Here is a 25,165-nt window from a genome sequence, read left to right as displayed (position 1 = left end):
TGGAAATTCATTATGACATCTCCCTATATGCCTTTACCCTATTTCAAGAAACTTAGTCCTCTCAATTAGGTTATAAAAAAGCTCCACTCTGACTAATATGGTATTACTATACACCAATAAATGATTATCATTGTTCCCTCAAGGTTTTACTCTATTTCTTCTAAAATTTATTTAAATGTTCAGAAATTTCTAGCTTAGAAATTCAAGCTTAAAATATAGAAGTATTGTGTATAGCTTCCTGTTACTGTGTCCAGGCTTAGGCTAAGGTGGAAAGAACACTGGTTCTGAACTTTAAGCACTCAAATCCTACCACTGCCATTTAACTACCTATGTGAGCTTAGTTGTCACTTCACCTCCTATGACCCAAGTTTCTTCATTTGTAAAATAAGAAGAATGATAAAACCTTTGTGATCATTTTCATGTCTAAATTTGTGTTTCTATAATGCAAACAGTGAGAAATTTCAGTGTCTTTAAATATCTTTGAATCTTCTAGTAAAATAGTTTTCTATTCTTCTAAATCCTGTTGTTTAATAAAATTGGATTATTGTCTAACTATCTGAAGCTATTTTTGAACTAAACTGGTCTAGGACAGGAGGAAAGTAGTCAAAGCATAGTGGAAAACTTGTGAATTTAACCAGAAAATTACAGTTTGTGTGTTAAATATCCTGGCATCCAGTTTGGGGTAGTCATTGAATGGTAAGGTTAAATGATGTCAAGAAAAGATTGATTTGTTCAAATCAATAGAAAACAAGTCAGTTTGGGAAAGCAAAATGATCTCTTTATCCAAGTAGCTTTGAAAAACTATTTAGTAGCCAGGGCAAATTTCCTACTATATAGGCAGCACTGTTGGAGTTGTTAAATACTTGCTTCAGTCAATCAGATAATTTGACTCCACAAATCTATACATTGAGACTGATTTATATCTTGAGGAGCTGGTTTTGTTTTCTTTCCACAAAATCAGAAACTGTTAGAACTAGAAATGAAATTCCAAAGCTATCTGAAACTTGATTACAAAGATTTAGAGAACCCATTAAGGATTTGTTTGAACTATTTGAATAGAATGAAGTGAATGAGAAAAACAATATACATTATGACTACAATACAATAACAAGTATTAAAAGAATAGTAAAGGACAAATTTTGTGTGATTGTAATAATCATTCTAGACCCCAAAGAAGAGGAAATTTACTTCTCTCTTTGTCTTGAGGAGCTGGTGGATTTTGGACTCGGCATATAACTTATGCTGGCATATGGATTTGCCATATTATTTGTTTTTAGTTGTTTCTCTGTTAGAAATAAATAAATAAGTCCAAGTTCTTATTTTCCATAAAATTTATTAATAATCACTTGAAATAAAGAAAACATAGGTATAGGTATAAGTATATTTTTCTAATCTAAGATTGACCACCTGTTGATCCTTGCACATGATTCTCCATCTGCCTCTCCAACTGTGTTCAGGGAAGTAGAGACCTGCAGGACCTCGTACCACCCCTTATATCCCAGGTCCTTTTCACATATCCCTGTGCATTCACGTTCATGGATGCAGCACCGGCAAGAAAAATGGGATGAACTGGGTTGACAATCCAGGTAGGGGAGGGGATGAAATTCCCCTTACACATCTCTCTGTCACAGAAGGCTCCCTTAGGAGTGTTGGAGTATTGTAAAGACAGTAAATTTGAAAATGTTTCTGATATAAAATTAAGAGTCATTGATAATTTTTACACATTTTGTATACTAAATCTTCTTTTCTTCTTTCTCTTATGCATCTCCATCTTACAAATAAGAGAGATTGACCAAAATCACACTGGGAATGTCCTTATTTGCATCTTCATACTTAGCACAATGCCTAACAAACCCTAGTAAATGCCTAATTAATATGCACTGTTTGATGGACAGACTGTCCTCCCAGAGCCTAAGGCAAATTTGGAAGATTATAATTATAGCCTCCTCATCTCCCATAAAATCAAAAATGCTTATCCTCTTGATGAATGATGAAAATTAGTATTATATAATATGGAAAAACTTTTTTTATTTTTTGTCCCTGTGAAACATTTGATTTGACTCTTATGAAGCACAAAATTTTCAATAGTAAGATGGGAAAAGACATTGTTCTCCTAAGAAAAAATATTTCAAGTGCTGCCTACAAATTAAAATTGAAATGGGTAAAATTAGCTATATTCCCCGTTCTACTGAAAGCCCAATGGAAAATTTGTATTTTAAGCATCTAGGTGTCTTACATAAAGCACTATCGCATGGTAACAAAAAGAAAAAAAATAAAAGAATGGTCAGTAAAAGCAAGAAAAAAATGACTCCTTATTAAATGTTCAAGGGAAGATATATTAAACCTCTCTTCCAATCTAATCCAACCCAAAATTCATTTATCAGTGCCTACTGAATGTAGTTGCTGTGCCAGGAACTGGAGACACAATTAGAAAAAACAAACAGTGGGCCGTGGAAGACTTTATATTCTATGTAGGGCAGAAACAATAACTAACCAGGAAAGTTTATGTATTGTAATTTAGGGAGGAATAAATGCATTAACACCCAATAAAATCAGGAAAGGGTTCCTGTGGGAGATGGCAGATGAAGTGAGTCTTGAAAGAAAATAACATAAATAGTAAGATTTCATAAAAAGGCTTAGAAGAGGGAGATAGCAAATTGTCTCTTTCTTCCCTCATCATCATAAGATGACCTCTCCTCTTACTTCATTAAAAGAAGAGAGACTACCAATACTAGATCTCTAAATTCCCTTCTCTTTTCCATATAACTATGTCTTGAAAATGACCTTATCATTTCTCCATGTCATCCCTCTTCTTTTCTTCTGTGTCAGAATAAAAGCCATCACTCCTACTAATGAAAATTCCTTTGTGTCTTTCATTAACTTATTGTGTTTGTCTATTTTCAGTGCAACATGTTTATTTTTTAATTTTCACATTTATTGTGAATACATCTATATACCAATACAGAGAGGAGGAAAAGATGTATTTGAAAATGTCAAACTTTTTAGCACCTAGTTATTTTAATGTATATATTAAATTTAATAAGGTAGAGATAAAATTTCCACTTATACTTGTGTTCCTTGTGGTAAACTTCTTTTTGTTTCCTTATGAATATTTTTATAATTTTTTATTGATGCTCTCAACATGTGGCACATTCCCTGGCACATTTAATAAATTTAATAATTTAAATTTAATAAATTTATGCTATTAATTTAATAATTTAATTTAAGAAATGCTTGTTGATTTACTTTTTTCATCTCATCTACTTCCCTCTAACATCTCCAAATCTATTATAGGAGTCTTCTTTTGTAAAAAATAACACACACAAACACACAAAAAACCAAGCATAATGGATCATAATAGCTGGATAATAGAATTGGGCTGGGGGTAAAGGTAGAGAAAACTGGAAAGGGGAGGAATGTGTCAGGTTATTTTAAAAAATTCAAATGCCAAGCAGAAGACTTTACAGATGATACTGGTACCTATGGTCACATAACTAATAATCTTCAGAGGCAAGATTTAAATCCAGGTCTTTATGAATCTATATTCAATTCTCTATTCATAAGGTCCCACTGTTCTTCCATCTATATCTTAAGAGTTCAAAATATAGCCTCCAAGTGTCTTCCTAGTTGGGCTACATTAGATGTATTTGTTCTTTTCAATAAAGCAAGGTGCAAGGCCATCTACTGAGCTTGAACTGTTTGGGTCATGATGAACATTTGTGGAATGTGGGAAAGAATTGGAACAAATGCTATGGGTAATAATGTAGGGATTAAAAGGATATGATTAAGATAATTACTAAGTCTTGTGGGATCCTAATTGAGGTTAGACAGCAAGATTGCAAGGGGGACCTAAGTTTCATTACTTTGTCCAGCCACACTCAGTGAGTGGACCATAAAGAAGAAAGGAGAAAATCAACATTGGACTGCAAAACGGAAAAATTTCCATAGACTAAAGCTACTTTGAAGCTGAAAAATAGGTTCACTGGGTAAGGAACTACAACATGTGGAAGGTGAAGAAGATTTGATTGGGAGTTCAGTATTTTAGAGGTGAACAATCTTAAATAATGGCAAGATGTTAAGGTGTTAATGGGTGAACTAGAATGGAGTTTAAGGTCCTTGGACTTAATAATATTGAGATAATGTGAGACTAGGAGGCAAAGCAGATCAAAATTATTGATGCTAATATTATGATGATGATGGTAGATGGTAGAATGAAGACTGGTGATATATTTCCTTAGGAAGATGAGAGAGTAAGATGATCTGGAAATCAGTAGGCTTTTACAAAACAGACAGGGAAAGGGTAGTAGTTGTGAATGTTATGGAATTACACAAAGATGTTATAGAATGTTAATTATGAAATAATGATATAAAGATAGCTTCCTTTTCCTTATTTATTGAGTGGAATAGAGAAGTAGCTGGAGGTTTTTATTGATTCACCAAGTCAGTCAGCTTTGACCTCATGCAGACATATTCTTAATAGATTGACTTTTTTCATTGCACAGACTCAATCTATAAACCTTCTTGTTTTTGTATTTATTCTGCATTCCATCTGCCAAAATATTTTTTATCATATTGCTGGATGTTTTGAACTCTGATTCAAGGTCAGTCTACCTTCCATGAGTCACAGTATTAATCCCTTCATTATAGGGTATGCTTCATTCACAGCTTTAGATATTGTGTCATATTTATTGCCTCTTAGCCCAACATACAACTATCTTGGGTATGTGGTAAAAGACCTACAGAGTGTTTCTTCTAAAAAACAATGCATGTTACAGATGGCTTTAGTAAAACAAATAACCATCTTATGAAAGTTCAGTAGGAATTACAGGTTGAGCTTTTCTATCTTTTAAAGGCATTAGAATCATAGTGAAGCTATAGATAGAAACATATCTGTTTACAGTGACAGGGACCAATGCCTTAATGCACCAAATTTCTATCCCTGTGGCTTTCAAAACTGGTAGAAACAGAGCAACTAAAAGGATCAGAAAGTGTGCACTTCGGATCCCAGAGCACATTACCAAAGAAATCGAACTCACACAGATTCATACATACACACACACACAGACACACATTGACCTCATTTATAACAACTCACAGATGTGGTTTCATCCCATGCTGCTAAATTAATTGGGGCTTTTACACTGTCTCCACATCCCTCTAGTCAATTTGCATCCGGGCCCCATTTGTAATGTCAACAAACTATGATCAAACTTAGTGCTCTCCGGGAACAGAACTCTCCCCACCCATAGGAAAATAAACTAAGAGCTGCAAAGATCATTGTAGAATTTCGGGGTTCTGCTTTTGCAACTCAATTTTTTCTGGGCAGATTTTTATCTCCTTCAAAACTTGAACTAATATGAGATTCTAAAAGAGATAACAGTAGTCTACCAGTCGCCCACAGAACATTCTAAGCTACTCCAACAGAAGGCTACTGTAATTGGTTTGACAATTAAAAAATACAAATACCATGCTGCTGAGAGATTATCCAAGTCCACTAATGTTGTTCTATTTAGCAAAATGTGCTGCTCAAGGGCTTATTCACAAGAACATGCAGTATTGCTGTATAACAGTAGTGACATTTCCAGTCATCTCTATTGTCATAGAATAGAATGAAGCTGAATGAATGAGTGTTTTATGTCTGTGCCTGAAATGATGGTGGTGTGGATATTAAAAGCATATTTGAATAAGAAACAGTGAAATGATGTTTAAAGGATCTGATTTAGCCCATTCTTTTAAAATCATTCAGTATGAATTCACCAACCATGCTCAATGTTTTTAAGTATAGTGACCTGTGGGTTATTAGTTCATGCAGTCTCTCTAAATAGTATATTTTCAACTATCCCTTCATTCATTCCCTCAATATGTACTATACTAAATCATAGGTTCTTAAACATTTTGTGTACCACAAACCCCTGTGAGAGACAATGAAGACGATAGACCTCTTCTCAGAATAGTGTTTTAAACACATTAAAATATATTAGATGACACAATAAATCAATTGTGCTGAAATATGCTTATCAATTTTTAAAACATTCACAGACATCAAGAGAAGAATCCCTTCTCTTATCTGAGAAATAAGTATGGGTTCAAATCTTTCGATCCAAACTGTTCTAGCCAGCTTCAAGATTCCCTAAAAGAATCAGGATATACAAATACAGTTAAAAGCAAAAGAGACTAAATTGCAGAATGGAGTTGTGTATCAAGGGAGTTAATGGGTTAGTGAATGAGAAGGAAATTTCCAAGTAAAATATGTACAGAACCACCAAAGATAGCCACATAACTCCTGGCCCCAAATGTTTCTCATTATTATTCAAAAAGGTGTCTCGCATGCATTATTTCATACACCAAGATTTAGGGGGAGCTCTAAGTTGAGTAGCTTCTTTAATTTATTCTGTTTCAGGATAATGGTAACTGCCACTTGGGTACTATGTAAGTTGAATACTTATGTATTAAATTATGATGTAAGTTGAGAACCTTGAAGCAAAAGATGACTATTATCCAGTTGTTTCATAAAAGTTTAAAAACCTTTCAGCATATAACTCTTTTTGCATGAGACCTGCTTGTTTTAATTTAATTTTCTCATATTTCTTGGGTCCTCTTTCAAGATGTTGGCCACTGTGAAAAGGCCGTCATTTTTTAAGAAAGGGGAAGAGAAGTATAAGGCTAATAGAAAGAGTCCTGAACATGGAGTCAAAATATCTGTGTTCAAGTCTTAACTGAGAAACAATATTTATATGGCATCAGGTAATCTTACTTGGAACTTGATTTCCTTTTCTGTGAAAACACAAATAATACATGCACTGCATGTATAATCATAAAAAATACTTCCTCCTTTAATAATTAATTCAATGAGAAGTTAATGGCATACTAAAGAAAAAACAACAATTTTTTTATGGTAATTCCATTGGTATAGGTAAGTTTCAGATGAGAAAACTCCTTACAAAAAAAAGGTAATCATCTCTTTAATTTATATTCTTGGAGAGTTCCCTAAGGCACCAATAGATTAAATAATTTGCCCAAGGTTACATGACCAATATGTGTCAGAGGTGAGATTTAAATGCAAATCTTCTTAGTTTTTGTCCCCCTCTCTATCCACTATGCCATGCTGCTCATAAAGTGGAAGAAATGATTCTAAAACTAGCTTTTCTTATTATTGAATTGACTTTTCCATGCTCATTATTATACAGAAAGAGAAGTCATCTGCCAACTTTTTCCATGTTAAACCAAGCCTTGTGATAAGCACAAAGAATTTCAATAGAGGAAAGTCACTTCCCTCAAGAAGTTTACATTCTAATGGGGGAGAAAACATAGAAAGGAATGGTGACCAAAAAGAAAGATTTTGATTTGGGGAAGTTAAAGAGATGGTAAGTAGATCTAAAAATGAGTTGACTAATAAGCCCTATCAAGTAGAAATGACAATATTGATTTGATCACAACTGAAAAGTGAGGAAATCATCAAGGAATAGGGAATGAATATATAAAATACAGAAGGGCAGAGGACAAGAAGATGGCTGGAATATGATGCAAAGTATAGCTGGAGGCAACTAAATATAGCAGGTCTTTTGACAAACATTAATCATAATAGCTATGACTAACTTCTCATTGCTATGGCAATAACAAACTTAATCCCTTTCTTGGACTTTGATCAAAATCAAAAATTGTATTACTTATAAAGCACCTTGGGAAAAAAAATGTTGAAATCAAATTGTAGCTTCATTTGCTGGATTTCACAACTGAAGTTAATCACTATAGTCACATGGGACTCTCAGAGCATGAGACAAAAACTAAACTTGGGAGAACTACTTAATCTTGGAAAATAAATGGATGTGTTATAATTTCATTAATAGTTTTTCTGATTTTAATAGCCATTAAAGTCTTACAATAGAGATAAAAGTAGAATGAAGAATGGGGGAACAAGGGGAAATTAAGATTCATCCTTAGAAGCCCAAAAGAGTTTTCTCCACCCAGATAATTTCACCAGCATTCTATAAGGCTACAAATCTGACCCTGCACCCTCAAAAAGGGTAGAATTTACTATGTTAATGCATCTTCTTTGGAATAAAGAATGCTCAAGTGAAAAATGTCCCCAAATTGGGCCAGATAAAAACAAAATTTTATCCATTATCAGCACCACCTTCAACAGCACATTGTCTCCTTTCAACATCAATCTTTATCTCGAAGTATGTGTTGTACTTTCATACTGTCCCCAGGTTCAGGATATATGCTTCATAGGACACTATTATACGTACCATACACTTCTCTTTTCTTCACTTGCCATTTGGTTCTTGTATATCTAGGCTTTTGATTTGTGTGGATTTAGCAGAAAAAGATCATTCTAGTTTGAATGAAGAATAGAGTTTGTAAAACTTCATAATAAAAGTCAAGAAAGAAAGAATATTGTGTATTGCTGGAAAGATATGGCCCATATGAGAGGCTAAAGTCATCCATGAGTTCTATTTATATGAAGAGATTATAATCCAATTGTAGGAAGATATTCTCCCCACATATGAGATTTCAAGGAAAAATAGAGGTGTTTATATTAGCTGTGTCGAAGAGGCATGAATTCAAAGGACATCATCTGTCAGCCAAGTGAACATTCCTTTTGGAATGTTATCAGGAAAGACAGTTGGAGCTAAGCCAATGGCTGAGAGGCTTTTGGACAGGGCTTCTGTTCTGGGCTTTGGCTGATGATGGTGGTGAAGGAGCTAATTGTATCTCTGAGACTTGACCTGGCTGATTGGCAGAAGAAGAAAGAAAAAAACAGTTGTCCTCATATCTCTCTGATTGACTTTGTTTCACAGTTGTGATAGAACTGCCAATACTCTCTCAATATCCTCCTAACCAAGGCTCCCTGTAGATAAAAGGAAAACCCCATCCCTCTTACCTTATCCTCCTTCTTTGTCCTGTCTTCCCCAAATAAACCATTACTTGAGTTAAAAGAGAAAAGAGTATTTTCTCTAAAGCATCATAGTCCATCCTGAGTGACTTTAAAGGAAAGAAGAAGGGGGAGGGGAAGCTGAAAGGCTTCTGAAGAGAGGGAGAAAATGGGAGGAAGAGGGAGGAAGGTAGGCAAAACTTGATTCATTAGTTATCTAGAGAATCCATCAAAAATGCACCCTCAGAATATCTATCACAGCTGGCATAGGTACACATATATAGACACACTTATTAGTCAACTCATCTTTAGATCTATTCACAATCAGTCTATTTTCCAAAATCAATAGAGAAGTATTTCTGTTCTTTATGTTTTGAATGGGGTCGATGTCATGGAGTGTTGTCTTGCCTTTTGTGAGAATTAGATTTATCTGAGACAGAGTTGCACAAAGTTGTTAGCTTTACTTTCTCTTCCAGAGTCATCAATGTCCAGTGGAATGAAAAAAATCAAGATAACTGATCATAGCCTGAGATAGAGTGGCCAACCTTGGTGTTTTTGATGTTGTGACAGAGGCTGGCATATAAGAAAAGTGCCAGGCTGAAGAATGTATGCAGCTGATCACCTTGATGGGGGAGGGACCCCAAGGGATTGGAATCTTGAGGAGGATACAATTCTGGCTGTTAGGGGAGTTGGTCTCTCAGTCTTGAAAATCCAAAGAGATAAGTTGGAAAAAGACTTTCTCCTGAGGGTTACCCACTTTTCCTGCTGGTGATTGGAAATATTTCCCCCCAACATTTCCTAATTGAAGAGGAAACCATCAGAAGACATTTTAAGTCTCTGTCCAACTTTACTTCAGCTCCTGTTGCCCTGAGTCTGAACTGTGGCAAATGGGCCAAACCCAGGGTGAGTCAACCTCACTTTCTCTCAGGGGGCTCAGGCTGCCAAGGCCTGAGTTCCCCCCAAATTCGAGGAGATAGGAAATGGATTTTAGATAGAGACAGAGACCCCCTTTTCCCACCTTCCTTTCCCATTCTTTCCATGCTAGTTATTCTTTGTTTTACCCTGAATGAGTTGACATTAAAAGTTATCTGTTCCCCAAGCTGTGAATATGTGTGAGTGAACAGATCAAGGGGAGACCCTTTGGTCTCAAGTAGTGGAGGGGGGGACAAGAGGGACAAGAGTGAATATGGGAGAGCAGTCTTAGCTAAGGAGGGAAGGCAGAAAGGGGAAAATCTTCAAAACTCCCTCTCCTCTCTCTGAGCCAACCCAAAACATCAGCTGTGTCCCCTGAATCCCAATTTTGAGAAGGGGGGTCTCCACTCTTTCCCCCTCTCAATACTGACAGACTGAACCCCTCGAATATAACTAAATGATCCCTCAAATACAATGTCTAATCTATTTCTAAGTGCTCCAAAGCACCTGATTCAGTCACCTTGATGACCACTGGAACAAGTTGTTATCTTTCTCCCATTCTGCCAGAAAAAATATTCACATGCTTGGGATAGACTTCCCCCTAGATCACTTCCATAATTTTATAAGAGTGTGGCCATACATGCTACAGCTTCTTAGAGCAACAGGTGAGAGATGGGTAAAAGGTGAATACTAAATGTGGATGAGCAATCTTGAAAAGGACTCAGAAAATCCGCACATGAAAGGTGCTAATCCTTCCAGAACATACCATACATCCATGTATATACAATAGATATGTCATGATACTCATTTGCTGATGAAATGTTGAATACAAATTTGTACACTGATTCACATGTTTACAAATATATGTACTACACATACCTGTGCATTCTAATGTTTCTGCTTGCCCCTTGCAACTGTGAAGAAGTAAGAATTCCCTCAAGGATAGAACTAATACTCTAAAAAGTTTTGAGACAATGATAAGATAAATGATGAGCTGTGTTGTAGTGAAAATTTCACCTTTGAAGATTGTTATAATATTAAAACTGTGGTCACCAAGGAATTTACTTATGAAATTCCTAAAATGAAACACTCAAGTCAGAATGGAATTTATGGTGGTTTAATCACAATGGGAGTAAGAGAAGGGAGAGGGAGAGAAGTAGAGAGGAGAAAAGGGAAAGGGTTTACTCAACCTCTGGCAGGGAGTCAGAGGGAGTTAGGCCCAAAAGGGCCAAGGTAGAGAAGGAAACAGTCCTTGACTCATGTGACCGATCTGAAGGGAAGCTGTCTGCAGGCCTCCACCTTGCTCAAGCTTCTAGCATGAACTGGCATCTAGCCCTGTCCACAGGAAGTGAGCGAATTCCAGAGGCTGCTTTCTCCATCACTTCCTGTGCCTCACAAGTGCCAATGGTGCCTCAGGCTTGGCTTAGGACAGCCCAGGTGGGCAGTTAGTTATTTCTGATTTGTCATTGACTAGCACATGCCCGTGTAGTGTGGATGTACACAATTTTGGGTGCTAGACCAAGCAAGATGGAGATTTTAAAATTCATAGCTGTAAAGCCAGGAAAGCCAGAGGTTTCACATGAATGTTCAATACATAAGCCTTTAAAACTGGCATTTTCCTTAGACCTAAAGACCAACCACAGTGTCCTAAAATCCCAAATAGAGCTTTAGGAGATAGCGTAAAAAAGACAGTAACATATATCCTCCCCAGTAAAGATCAACAGAAATTCTAAAGTAGAGATAAAAGGGTTGGAAACTAACAAGACAAAAAATACAGAGTCATTGCAAAAATAAAAACATGTGAATTTGAGTTGGTCAACTACTAGTTGACACTATATAGATAACTTGTGTATATTTGTGTTTCATGTTGCCATGGAGTATCAGCAAGGGATACCTCATTGACCAGGAGAGAAGATGCCCTTCACAGAAGATGGAATTATCAGAAGTCATCAAGTAATCATACTCTTCTCCCTTTAATTCAGAACTGAATGACTGAGCTATATTCTAAAATATGTCATTATCATATGTAAGTCATATGTAGAACCAGTCCTTCACTTCCCATGGCAAAACACTAGCCTAATACATAAGGCTGGAGACTGTGCCTGTGACTAGGAACTCTTAAATGAGAAAATTTCCTCTACCAATGTAAGTCTACCCCTCTTCTTCAACTTAGTGTCTTAGAGAATCAACTCAATTATTCAAAGAAGAAATTACTTACTTGGAGCTATATATGCCATATTTATCAGAGGCAGAACTTGAATCAAGATCTTTCTGATTCTGACTGGTTCTCTATCCCTTATGGCGAACCTTTTAGAGATAGAGTGCTGGACCCTATCCCCACCCCACCCCCCCAGACAAAGTACTGTGCCTTATACCCCACCAAAGATCATGTGCCATGACCCTCTCTCCCACCAAGTGCTGGGTGTGCTCTTTCCCCCCTTAAGTCCACACAGGGAAGGGAGGAAGTACTCCCATTGAGCTTTGTGAATTTTAAAACTACTCCACCCTACTCAGACCATACTTTAGCAGATCTGATTTAGCTATCTCCTGATTAGTAACAATGGAAACACTTGGTTTAACAGAATCAAGTCTTGGGAACTCTACATTACCCTACTTAGTTTAACAAGGTCAGGAAGGTCTGCACCATACTCAAGGATTATGTATTTGAGGAAATGGCTTTCAACAGACATGCAGAAACAGCAGACAGACCCTTGGGCTGTCCTAAGTCAAGCTAAGCTAACATTGGTACAGATGAGACACAGGAAAGTGACATAAAACCATCTATATAGGGCAAGTCACTTGCTCTCTTCAGCCTCTTTTCCCAGAGAGGAGGCTTTGGCTGGCAACGTGCTAAGTGTTCTGACATCTTGGTGTGGTGGCAGCTATTTGTCTGGGTTTTGGCAGTGAGTTTGCTCTTGAGCTAATCCAGGTTCAGGCATCTTGGCTGAGCCCTCTTGGAGTTCAGGCTGATTCCTTCCTTTTTTTTTCTCCAAAACCTTACCTTTTAGAGACTCTAATCTTCCCACCCAGCACAAACCAGGCAGGAGAAATCCTACACCTTTTTCCTTCTCCCTTCTTGTTAAATTTCTTTCCACTATATTAATTAAATCACCATAAATTTCCAGACTGACTTGGGTAAATTTTTTTTGTTATTTGGAATATCCATGGCAGCCAATAATTAATATAGTTTAGGTCACAACTCTAAAATTATCCACAGTTTCTGGGCAGAGGGGTGGATGAAATGAGAAATGTCCTCAACAAGTATAGAGAGGGGGAGGTGAGTGGCCTGAGAGCTCCACTTCCCTCCATCTCTGCTACCTGTGAGTCTCCCATCATACCCACTGTGTGCTCCTATTGGCCTACTGGCCAGAGAGGTGGGTGATGTGAAAAAATGTCATCAGGCACAGTGGAGAGAGGTAAGGGAGAAGCTCCACTTGAGTTTCTCTGTCTTTCTAGTAATGAATACAGTGTGGGAGGGGATGGAAGTCAAGTGCCCATAGAGAGTCCTCTGCATACATGCTTCGGCATCTGTGCCTGCCCTAGGTTCACCATCACTGCCTTATGCCATGCTGACTCTGCTCTATGATGATGAGTTTATCACATACCAATTCAAATGACAAAGAATGGTTATTAAAGAAAAAAGTTATCCCTTTTCTGACCCCAGGCTAATGATCCTTTGCCTGTAGCACAGTATCGGGTAATACAGGGCATTAAATGCAAAAAAAGTTAGACTTCCATTTTTCAGATAATTGGGAGCTATTCTGAATTTCTGATCAAAGGAGTGACATAACCATATGTCTTCATTTAAAAGGTGATATGAAGGAAGGATAGAAGGAGAAATTATGAGCAAGAAAAAAATTATTAAGAGGCTAATATAATAATGTATGTTGTTATTATAGTCTACACTAAAATGGTAAGATAAAGGACTGAGAAAAGATGACAAATGTTGGTCATGGTGGAAACCATAGACCATCATAACTAATTGAAATGAGAAGGAAAGGAGAGGAAAGTTTTCAAACATTGGAGACAAGACAGTTGGTTACAGTAGAAGCAAAAGGAAGAGGAAGAGAAAAAATAATGCATTTGTTGTCACAAGAACCAGGATCAACATACCACTGTGCCACTTTCTAGCCATATCACATTGGGCAAATCCCTTAACCTCACTGGCCCTTAGCTAACATATCTGCAAAATAAAGTGTATAAAATTAAACAATTTCTAAAGTTCTTTCCAGCTTTAAGTTGATTTAGGCTAAGACAGTGATCTCAGCTGAAGTTTCTCACAGTATGTAAAATTTGCATCGATAAGGAAGTAGACAATTCAGATATAGGAAAGATGTTGTAGGGTCTAGAGAAAAAAATACTGATTCAGCAATAAGAAGATAGGACCAGAAAAAAATGACAAGATATTCAAAATTCACAAAACAATGATTCTTAACTAGCAAATGGACTAATTTTGCTAATGCAATGACCTATATACTGTCTTCAGAAAAGACTATATTCTTAAAAGTAGAAGAACTTTCATGTATATTTGCCTCAGGCTCTTTCTATGGGTCTGTGCCAAGGAAAATACCAAACACACATATCCCTATCATTTCTCCTCCCTTTTCCTACTGGTGCCTATTCCCTTTATAATTATAAAATCCATCTGAGAATGATCATCACAGTTATTCTTAAACCACATTACATATAATAGCTGACATTTACATAGAATTGAAAGGTTTACAAAGGACATTACATATGTTGTCCCAATCCTTCAACAAAAGAGTTCTGATTGATAGACAATACATGTGTATGTACCCCCATTTTATAACAGAAGAAACCAAGACTCAAAGAGGCTGTGGTAAAGGTGACTACAAATGGTTGACTAGGATTTTGTTAAACCCAGTCAGTCAAGATGATCTTCTCAGGATCAGAGAGCAAAAATGGCTCTTCTCTGACTCAGGCCTGTAGATAATTAAACTGACTGTACTTCTCAAGGTAATGAGGTTTATTAAAAAGTTGTGAATGAGGATGGGATTAGGAAAGTAGGCTGAGGATATTCCCTAACACTAATAAAAATAATCTCTTTCCCACCAACTGACTCTTCACAGAGTCTCTTCCACCAGGCTGAAGCTATTCTGTCTATCCTCTCTACCTTAATGTCCTCTACTATCTGATCTAATCCTAGGCTAAACCCATAAAGGAAATAGTCTCTAGAATAAGAACAATATAGTGATGGAGTCAGATGTAGGATGTGACCAAGCTTACCTTGGTGAGGCCTAAGCCTCCGCTAAGGCAAAAAAAGCAGTTCTGACCAACCCTTCTTGAGATTCAATCTCCACAGTGTAGCAGCAGAGTAAAGGACTTAATTGGTCTACAGGATATAGCTGGATTTTCCACTGGAACAAGTTGAAAGTCCACAGGAGGTCAGAGCTGGGATCTTGAGATGCTTTTAGCTCCAGAGTCCTCATCCAACTTCCAGATGGCAGTTGCTTTCCCAGGATTCTAACCCCCAGATTCTAATGAAGTAATCCCAATAAGGGAAGATAATAAAATTGAAGAAGATAAAACAGATAAAAAACCCTGACAGCATTTTTTAGGGAACAGACCTGACTTCCCTCCCCCAGGAAGTCAAGCTTTTTATACAGACAACAGACCAGTCTCTACTTAGCTTGGGGGTGAGAATTAGAAAAGGCAGGAAGACAAAGGAATTTCAGGACTATCAAAGAGGTCAGGATGGAAGCAAGATAACATATGGCTAAATAGGGCTAGGTGACTTAATGGATGTGAAAATAAACAGTCCCTAAATAACAGCCCCCACATAAATCTGAGGATTGTCTCCTCATCTCCGACCCCACATTCCTGTGTTGGTGATAAAGTTTGTTTGATTAAGAACCTAGGTGTAAAAAGAAATAACTTTGTATCTTGTAACCATATATAAAATGTTCCAAAATGTTAGATTGGGACAGCTTCCACTAGGGAAGGCTGTCCCAGCTAGTAGATTCTTTATTTATTCCTTTATTAATAAATTGCAGTCCCAATAACTGAATTCTGGATGTTCGAACTCACTTTGTGAAGTACACCACTTCACTAAGGGTGTCTCCTGCCTCTCCTGGGTGACAGCATTCCATTCAACTCTGTATGTTCACACTGTTACCTTATTTTCTTCCCCAAATCTCTCCTAATATAAAATCAGGGAGGCAAAATTTGTGCATAAAATTCTCTCATCTTCAAGCTTTTAGATTTATTTATTATATCATATTATTTCTGTTAAGGAAAATGTAGATGATTGATAAATATATAGATAAAGTGTAGATAGATGACAAAGTATACAAAAGGATAGATTATAGATGGACAGGAGATGAATGATAGACTGATCATAGGAGAATAGATATCTGACAGATTAGAGATAGATGAAAAACAGATTAGAGATAGATAATATAAAGAAATGATAAATTAGGAAGAGATGATAATAATCTAGAGACAGATGTGTTTCTGAGGGGGGCATAAAAGGAATCTAAAGGACTTAGATACAAAATATGCCTCATACTACCTGGGTGACCTTGAACTCATCATGTCACCTCCCTAGGCTTCATTATCCTCATCTGAACTAGATGAGGGTGAGGAAGATCTCTGAAGCCCCTTGCAATTTTATTATTTCTGTTGTCCCTGTTCATTTTTATTTTCTTTTCAAACTAAGGAATAACTCAGAATCAAAGCTCATTTTTTCTCTATTTCTTGGTGGGGGTGGGGAGTGAAGGGGGGATAGGGAACAGCTTTGAAAGATTCCAGGTAATAGGATATAGGAGCCTGGAATTCATCAGAAGTCTCAGGGTTAAGTCAACCTTCAGGTCAGCGATTGAAATGATCAGTGCAATTTCAGTAACCTGTGATTTGGAACACCCTGCTAGAAAAAGGAACAGAATGATTAAGGATTTCAGGGAAATGATGGGAGCTGAGATAATAAAGGATAGAGGGATAACAAGTAAATTAAGAAGATTAAATAGGCAAACTGAAAACTCAAAAATTAGCCCAAAGTACCTTGAAACAGAAGAATGAAAAGAAAATTCTACTTACTTCAGTCTTCCAGAACTACTCCGTTTTCAGCAGGAACACCCATACCTGGGCCAGATTTGAGAGAACCCAATCAAATGATTAACAACATGGATGTCAAAGCCAGTGGCCCTTCTCTAAAAGCCATATTAAGTAGAGTGATGGGAGCCCAGCGATTCTAACACCCTCAAGGCTCAGGGCACTGGAAGGAAAAGGAAAGCAAGAGACTGATGTATATAATTGGGCAAAGACTCAGCAAAGGTAGTATAATTTCATTACAAAGTCATGAGCCTAAGTCAGTGTCTCAATTCCTTCTCCTCCCTTATGCGCAGCAATTATTTGAGTCTTCTAAGCAAGACAATATGAATGGTATACAAACATAATTTGATCTCTTGCCTCTAAGCTTAGCTTCCCTACCTCTCTTTCATCTCAAGTTCTGGAGATTTTATAACCTCACTTATCTATTCTTTCCTATTGTAAGTTGTCAAGAAGACTTTATTAAGGTAAACATGTATGTCAGGGCTTGATATTCCCCTCTTCTTAATCTAATGTTGAAGGTACATTCATAGCATCCTAATGGAAAGAAGTATTGATTTGGGCAAGGGAGAAGTTTGTTTCGTTTTCTTTCTGCATCAGTTCTTCTTCTATAAATAAACTTCCCCTACCTCTAACACTAAAAGGCACAAAGAACAAGGACTACAAGCTAAGGGGAATGGGCAAGTAGGTGCTAGAGTCTCTAGTCAAAAACATATTTATGAGTAACCAATCCAACAATCATGTTTTTGGTATCTACCACAGAGAAGGTGCTGGATCATAACAATTGCAATTTATACAGTAATTTACAGTTACAGCTTGACCTTATTATCTACCTTTATATGCATTTCTAGTTCTTAGCCCAATTTCTGGCATATAGTAAAATTTTTTCTCTCTTTAATTTAGTGATATCACTTGAGCCAAATAACCCTCTAATGTAGAAAGAAAACAAGCATTTATTGTGTACTATGAACCAGGGCCTATGCTAAATATTGTACAAATATTACCTCATTTGGTTCTCACAACAACCCTGGGAGATAGGTAATATTTTTGCTCCTATTTTACAGTTGAGTAGGCTGAGACATACAGAGGTTAAGTAACTTCTTCAGTCACATAGCTATTAAGTAGCTGAATTCAGTTTGAACTCAGGTCTTCCTAACTTAAGGTGCAGAACTCTACTGGGTCAGTAACTGCCTGGTTAGGATAAGTATCTCTTTCAGCTACCACTTATCTGAGGAAGGTAGTAAAAATATTATTATCCTTACTTAACTGATATAAAGGAGAATCTCAGAATTAAGTGACTTTTTCATTGTCTGTTGCCTGCAAAGTATAAGAAACCACTCTTCCTGACACCAAGTACATTTTTTATTTACTGAAACCCTCGTAGAAAGACCATGGTGACTTAATTCCCCAAAGAATTAAGAGTTCTCAATGATGCCAAAAAAAAAAAAAGAACTTTCCACAGAAAATAAGTATGGGCATGCGACTGTATAAAAAACTTGCAAACCAAAGACGAGAGATTGGAATCATTAGACTGCAGAAATAAATGACCACAGTTGGAAAATCTGGCATGGACCAGTTTAAAAAAAATCACCAGGGCTCTGGGCTCCAAATATCCATTTGCATTTTGTTTTCCATAAATCTGCATAATGTGTTCATAAGCCCCCTAACTCCAAAGATGCAAAATCAAACCCAATGCATCAATTAGTGCAACCCACAGCAGCTTTAGCCAAAACCAATACAGTCATTTCTCAATTATCCACCCTAGTGGAGAGAAGGAGTGATGGGATTACTATAATCCCAAATGTTTTCTGCTTGGTTCAAATGAGTTATATGTTATTTTCTCCAAGCAGTTTTACTTTCCCAATAAAGTTTTATAAAGCCAATATTAAAAGTAATTGACCTCTAAGCACACATAGACTTGGTAACAGAGAAAGGTAGCAAAGTAGGAATAGGACCAGCTTAGGGCAAATTTGTTCAACTAAGAAATTTTTCTATGACATTTTCCCATAACCTTTTCTGTCACCCCAGGCTTCAGTGAACAACCTTAGATCTCCACCCTCAATATCTGAGATTTATAGAAGGTGAACAAATCTCCTAAGATTTGGGCATATCTTCCATTAAGACAGAAGCCATAGGCACTCCCGATGATTTCATATTCATTTTTAGGGTCTTAGTTCCATATATATATATTTTTTTCTGTGTTTCAGTCAAATTCAATTAGCCTGCATGCCAACTCTTCATTAAAATAGAGCTAAACCCCTAAGGATCTGCAGCCGAGATAATATTCCCATTTGTCTTGGGGCACTTTAACTAAGAGAGAAAAAAGGAAGTACCTAGGAAAGAGAAGAACTTGATTATTTGAAAGGTAATTATGGTAAATGAAGTGGTGAGGATGTATTTAAGGTTGAAAAGATAGCTCCCTGGGTATAAAACACTTTTGAATATTAGACCCAGACCCTATGGGACCACCATGTATAAGGCTTACTGCAATAAACTTATGTATGCTATATCTATACTGATTACAGTCCTTTATTTTGCAGGGAAGAGGAATTTTTTATCAGCCTCAGAGTCTTACAATCTCTCCCCTAATTTCATAGAGAATTGCACATATGGAAAGCACCCCATATTAGCACTTATTAAGCTTTACTATATGCCAGGGGAGCTAGGTGGCACAATGTATAGAAAAACTAGACTAGCATATGTAGACTCATCTTTCTGAGTCCAAATATGGCCTCAGACAATTAATTATTAGTTGTCTGATTCTGGGCAAGTCACTTAATCCTATTTGCCTCAGTTTCTTCAACTATAAAATGAGTGGTAGAAGGAAATGACAAGCCACTGTAGTATGTTTCCAAAAAGAAAACAAAAAACCTCAAATGGGGTTATGAAGAGCCAGATACAATTGAAAAACAACTAAACAACAACATGTGCCAGACTCTGTGCTAAGCACTGGAGAGATGAAGAAAAGTAAAAAACATTGTCTTTGTTTTCAATAAACACATTCCAATATGCAAGATAAATACAGTATAAATGAAAGATCATTTCCAAGAGTAAGTAGAGGGAAAGATGGGGAATAATAACTGGGGAAGGCCTTTTGCAGAATGTGGGGTCACATGAGAAGGAAGACAAAGGAACTAAGAAACAGAGGTGATAAGAGCCTGTAGTCCAGAGATAAAGATCAGCCAGTACAAAGGTCTAGAGTTGAGAAATAGTTAGGAAGTCTGCAAAGCCTTGAAACCCATCCTCCCTGGATTCATTTTGATTTGTACATCTGCATAACATCCCATACTCCAGTGATGGCAAACCTATGGCACAAATACGAAATATGGCACACAGAGTGCTCTCTGTGAGCACTTGACTTCCCTCCCCCCCCCACCTCTAGTTCATTATTAGAAAGGTGGAGGGACTCAGCAGAGCTGCTCCCTTCCACTCTCCACTGTGCCTGAAGACATTTTTTCACATCTCCATCCCCTCTGCCCAGCAAACTAATGGGAATGCACAGGGGATAAGGTGGGTAACTCACAGATGGCAGAGCTGTAGGGGTTTGGAGCTATCAGGCTACTCCATTCCCCCTCTCTACACTTGCCAAGGGTATTCCTCACTTTATCTATTCCTCTGTCCAACAGCCCAGTGGGGGCTCTTTCTTCCTCTACTGTGTGGGGTAAAAGGAGGGCAAGGTACACCCACACTTGGTGAGAGGGAAGAACACTAAACATGATCTCTGGTGGTATGGGGGGGGTGAGGACAGCCACAGTACTTGGTCTAGGTGTAGGGTTTAGGGGAGGGGCCCAACATTCCATCTCTAAAATGTTTGTCATCACTGCCATACTCTATATTTTGCCCAGTGCCTCTAAATCTAATAAATATTTATTATATTTAATATATATATAATATATAAAGTAAATGTTCAATTATCTTCTTGTCCTACAAGGTTTGGGGATAATAGAAATGGCTGTATAATGCTGAGAATTTCAGATATTAAGTCAACTGAATAGATATCTTTGAGACAATAGCATCTTGTATCCCTTTCAAATCACACCATATACTCTACCTACTTCAGAAATTGGCCTTGGGAACTAGGAAAAAAGTGTAGCTGGAGTAAAATTTGATAAGAAATGAGTCATCAAGCAGATAAACCTCATCACATAGATGATGATAAACGTACCAATAAAATGCATCTTTTGAAATTGATCTATTTGCTTGGTTTTGTGAGAAGATAACTCCAAAATCAGAGCTCTTGGCAGCAGGTAAGTGGCTCAGTGGATGGAAAGCCAGGTCCAGAAAGGAAGGTTCTAAGTTCAAATCTGGCCTCAGGCACTTCCCAGCTGTGTGACCCTGGGCAAGCCACTTAACCCCCATTGCCTAGCCCTTACTCACTTCTGACTTGGAGCCAATATACCATATTGATTTCAAGACAGTAGGCAAGGCATTATTTTTAAAAAACACACACAGAGCTTTTGTTTTACTTTACAACAAATGTAGACTTCATGAAGTGGGTAAAAAGGATAATAATATTTACAAATGTCTTTAAGGTTTATCAAAACGTACTAATCATCTTTTTCTGACTGATGAGCATGATAAGCTTCACAGTTCTACTGAACATTAGAGGTTTATTAAGTATCTATTACATGCAAAAACTGCTGTGCAAGATTTTAGGCATACCAAGATGTAACCTAAGACTAGTCTGATCCTGATTCATCCCTGATTCAAAGAGTTCATGGTTTTACAAAATCACAAATTTAGTGCAAGAAGGAATTTTATAGGCCATCAAGACCAATTCCCTCATTTTAGAGATGACGAAACTGAAGCACAAAAGCTAAATGACTTGTGGATAGTCCCATGGCTAATGTGTTTGAAGGAAGCTTTGAATACATATCTGCCTATCTTCAAGTCTATTGCCTTATCCCCAGAACTGATTATGACACCCATAACTATAAATGAATTTTTCCTTAACATGACTGAGAGAGAGAATATCAAAAGTAGGTTTGACATAAGGCAAATGTAATGAGGGAAAATAGAGATAGGATAAGATTTGAGAGAAGTGGAAGGCTGTCTTTAATGTACAGGCTAGGAACTCAAGGGAAAGGATTTTAGCAGGCAGATGGCAGAGGAGGAACAGTTTGGAAGTGACAACTGCTAGAGTGAGTGACTTCCTGTAGGAGAGTCTCTCTCTTCCTGTCTGGAAGGGTAGAGAAAAGACAGCTTGTCACAGCTTAGCTACCTCAACCTGACTGTGGAGAAGGAGACACCCCTAAATCATCTTGGAAGGTTCTCATTTGCCTGGGGAACATCTAGAAAAGGATCTGACCACACCTACTGCGCTTTCCAGAAGGTTCTTATCTAAAAATTCTCTCAGATCAGCTTTGAGGCTTTACCTCAGGGGTCAGACCCCCTGGGGTGGACTTGACCTTTATGAAATAATCATAACGAGTTTTGGAGAAAGTTTTCGAACTAAATCTAACCAATTACTGAGGGTCTTAGAAAGAGAGCTTAGTCAGCTTTTAGGGAACACCCAGATAGAAATAGGGAGTCGGAAAATTAGCTGGACTACTGGAAGGATCCCTCTTGCGATGGACATGGAGGATTGTGGGGTGACTAGCTAGGTCCGATAGAGTTAGGGACCCCTTGTTCTGATCCTTAGTTTGTGTCCCCTCTTATAATAAAAGAGATATTGATTTTATATATCAATTGTCTCCAAGATGTTTGCACAACTGGCCCAGCGAGAGAAAGTGATTCTGCTTCACTCTCACTAACGGGGGTTAGAATACCGGAGATGGGGGGGGGGGGTATTCGGGGAGATCTCCAAGTGGAAAGGACTCTATCCACTCTGGGTCTCTCCCTCCATAATCTTTTTTTTTTTTTTTTAGTTGGCGACTGGTACAGGACAAGAGCTTAGAGATTTAACTCTTTTTTTTTTTTTAAGTTCAGAAGCCATTTAGAATATTGGGTCACAGCAGGGGGCCTTCTGCAGCTGTTAGAAGCCCAAGAGCAGGCCTACTGTAATTGAGGAGAGAGACTCAGCAAGAATCTGAGCAGGCAGTTGCAGCACCTATCTTTCGCCTGCTAGGGGGCTCCATAATGAATCTCCCAGTCCGCTGTCAATCAAACAGCCATTTGCAAGCAGTTTTCAACAGCCTGCCTTGAAGTTATTACAGTGGAAGGTAATAATTCCTACTGTGTCCCTGAGACCCAGAGTTGAATTGGATTGGTTAGGATTGAATAAGAAACTATCATTTATATTCTGATTGACCCATAATTTCATCAGATTAATAGCTCCCTTCCAAACATATCAAGATTCTTTTCTGACTCCTCATCCTGGGCAAGATGCATCCATATCTCTTTCTATAAGTCCTTCATAGAGGACCTACTTAAAGTACCAAAGGTCTTTCTCTAGTTCTTTTTTTTTTTAAACCCTTACCTTCCATCTTATAATCAATACTGGGTATTGGTTCCAAGACAGAAGAATGGTAAGGGCTACGCCATGGGGGTTAAGTGATTTGCCCAGGGTCACAGAGCTGGGAAGTGTCTGAGGCCAGATTTGAACCCAGGACCTCCCATCTCTAGGCCTGGCTCTCAATCCACTAAGCTACCCAGCTGCCCCCAAGTTCTTTTAATCTATTAGGAAAACCACTGATGCTACACTATTCTATGACAGTGTTAAATCTTGTATATTAGGCATATCAGATTCAACATATCCAAAACAGAATGTCATCTATTCCTTATCTCATTCTCCCAAATTTCTAATTCATTGTCAAACTCTTATTTCTGCTTTGATAACACAACATCTACATCCCTTCTCTCCACTCACAGAAAGCAAACAGTTTTCATCACCTTTCCCTCAGACTATTGCAATAACTTTCTAACTAACCCCTCTGACTTAATGCTCTCCCCACTCCATGCCATCCTCCAATAACATACTAACGTGATTTTCCTAAAGCAAAGATCTCAACCCTACTTGATGACCTCCAGTGGTTCTGTAATATCTCTAGAATCAGATACAGAATCTTCTGTCAGACATGTGGACCCCTTCTAAGTCACACTTCTTCATCTCTTTCGAATTGGCTTCTATTTCACTCCTCTCTCTGTAAATTACAATCCAGCTACACTGGCCTATTTCTTGTTTCCCACCCACAATCCACTAAATCCATGACTTTTCCATAGTTGTTCTCCATGTCTGAAACATCCTTCCTCTCCTCACCTCTGCCTCCTAACTTCCTTCAAGACAGCTCATATCCTACTTTGTTCCAAAGGCTCTTCCTGGTTTCCCTATCAATTTGTGTCCCCAGTGCTAGTGATTTCACTCTGAGATAACCTTCCATTTGTACTCTCAGTCAGTAGCCATTTATTAAGCAAGTAACTTTGTATCTAATTTATAAGTACAGAATTATTTTATGTATTGTCTTCCCCACTAGAATATGAGTACCTTACTGGCAGAGATTCTGTTTTCTGCTTTACAATATATACACAGTGCTAAGTGTATAAAGAAGTGCTTAAAAATTGCTTATTGACTGACTATAAGCTGAACTCGATCCTCTGTAACTCAGCAGGGAGTACAACATATTTTTTTGCAAGTCTGAAAGAAAGAGGTTGGGCAGTTCCCTTTTCAGAGTAATATTCTACTTATCTTTCCTTTCTAAGCTAATCTCTGTCACTCTCACATATTTGCGCAGCAGACATGGTTCCATTCTATCCCATTTCCATATAAAACCTGTCAATGTGTCCATTTTCATTCTATCCAGATTTGTTGGTTTATTAAGCCACAAAGATTGGTTAAAGCTGAATTGGGCATTTTGGAAATCATCTCTGAAAAGTAACATTTCTTGACACCTCTGATGCAGTTGGTTGCTCTCTACAGTGATCTGGAAGATACAAGTCAGCTATACCTCAGGTTCTGTAACAAGCGCTCCTCAAAACATGCCCATAAAGTGAATTTATGCAAATTGAAATATGTACTAAAAGATCTATTTATGGGATACAGTGTTAGCACAAACACTACATAGTAATTTAAGGAATAAAATGTTCAGTAGTGTCTGACTCTTCATGACCCCTTTAGGGTTTTCTTAGAAAGGACACTGGAGAGGTTTGCCATTTCCTTCTTCTCTTCTTTTTACAGATGAGGAAAATAAGTGTCAGAGGCCAGGTCAGAAATCAGGAAGTCTTCCTAACTCCAGGCTCAGCACTATCTACTGTACCACCTAGGTGCCCACAAGGAATGAAAGGCCAGTAAATGAAAAGGAGGGTCCTTTACAGAGGAAATAGTACCTAAACAGAGCCTCTAAGGAACCTAGATTCTGCAAAGTAGAAAGGAAG

The 25,165-nt window shown here is 37.6% G+C and overlaps 1 long non-coding RNA gene across 3 annotated transcripts in view; it reads right to left on the bottom strand.

Annotated features, from left to right (window-relative positions):
• The window catches only part of LOC103105067 (uncharacterized), a 110,547-nt gene that overhangs the window by 36,908 nt on the left and 48,474 nt on the right, over positions 1-25,165 (bottom strand). For 2 of the 3 annotated variants that reach the window (XR_008911180.1, XR_008911181.1), the window contains exon 2: positions 15,035-17,021. This is a non-coding gene — a long non-coding RNA (uncharacterized LOC103105067). The remainder of the gene's footprint in view (positions 1-15,034; positions 17,022-25,165) is intronic. The other variant, XR_008911182.1, reaches the window with a different exon arrangement.

The sequence above is a fragment of the Monodelphis domestica genome, chromosome 4, assembly GCF_027887165.1.
Source record: "Monodelphis domestica isolate mMonDom1 chromosome 4, mMonDom1.pri, whole genome shotgun sequence".
NCBI classification, from domain to species: Eukaryota; Metazoa; Chordata; class Mammalia; order Didelphimorphia; family Didelphidae; genus Monodelphis; species Monodelphis domestica.
The sequence above is the reverse complement of the archived record's forward strand: the minus strand, read 5'-3'. Positions and strand labels throughout refer to the sequence as shown.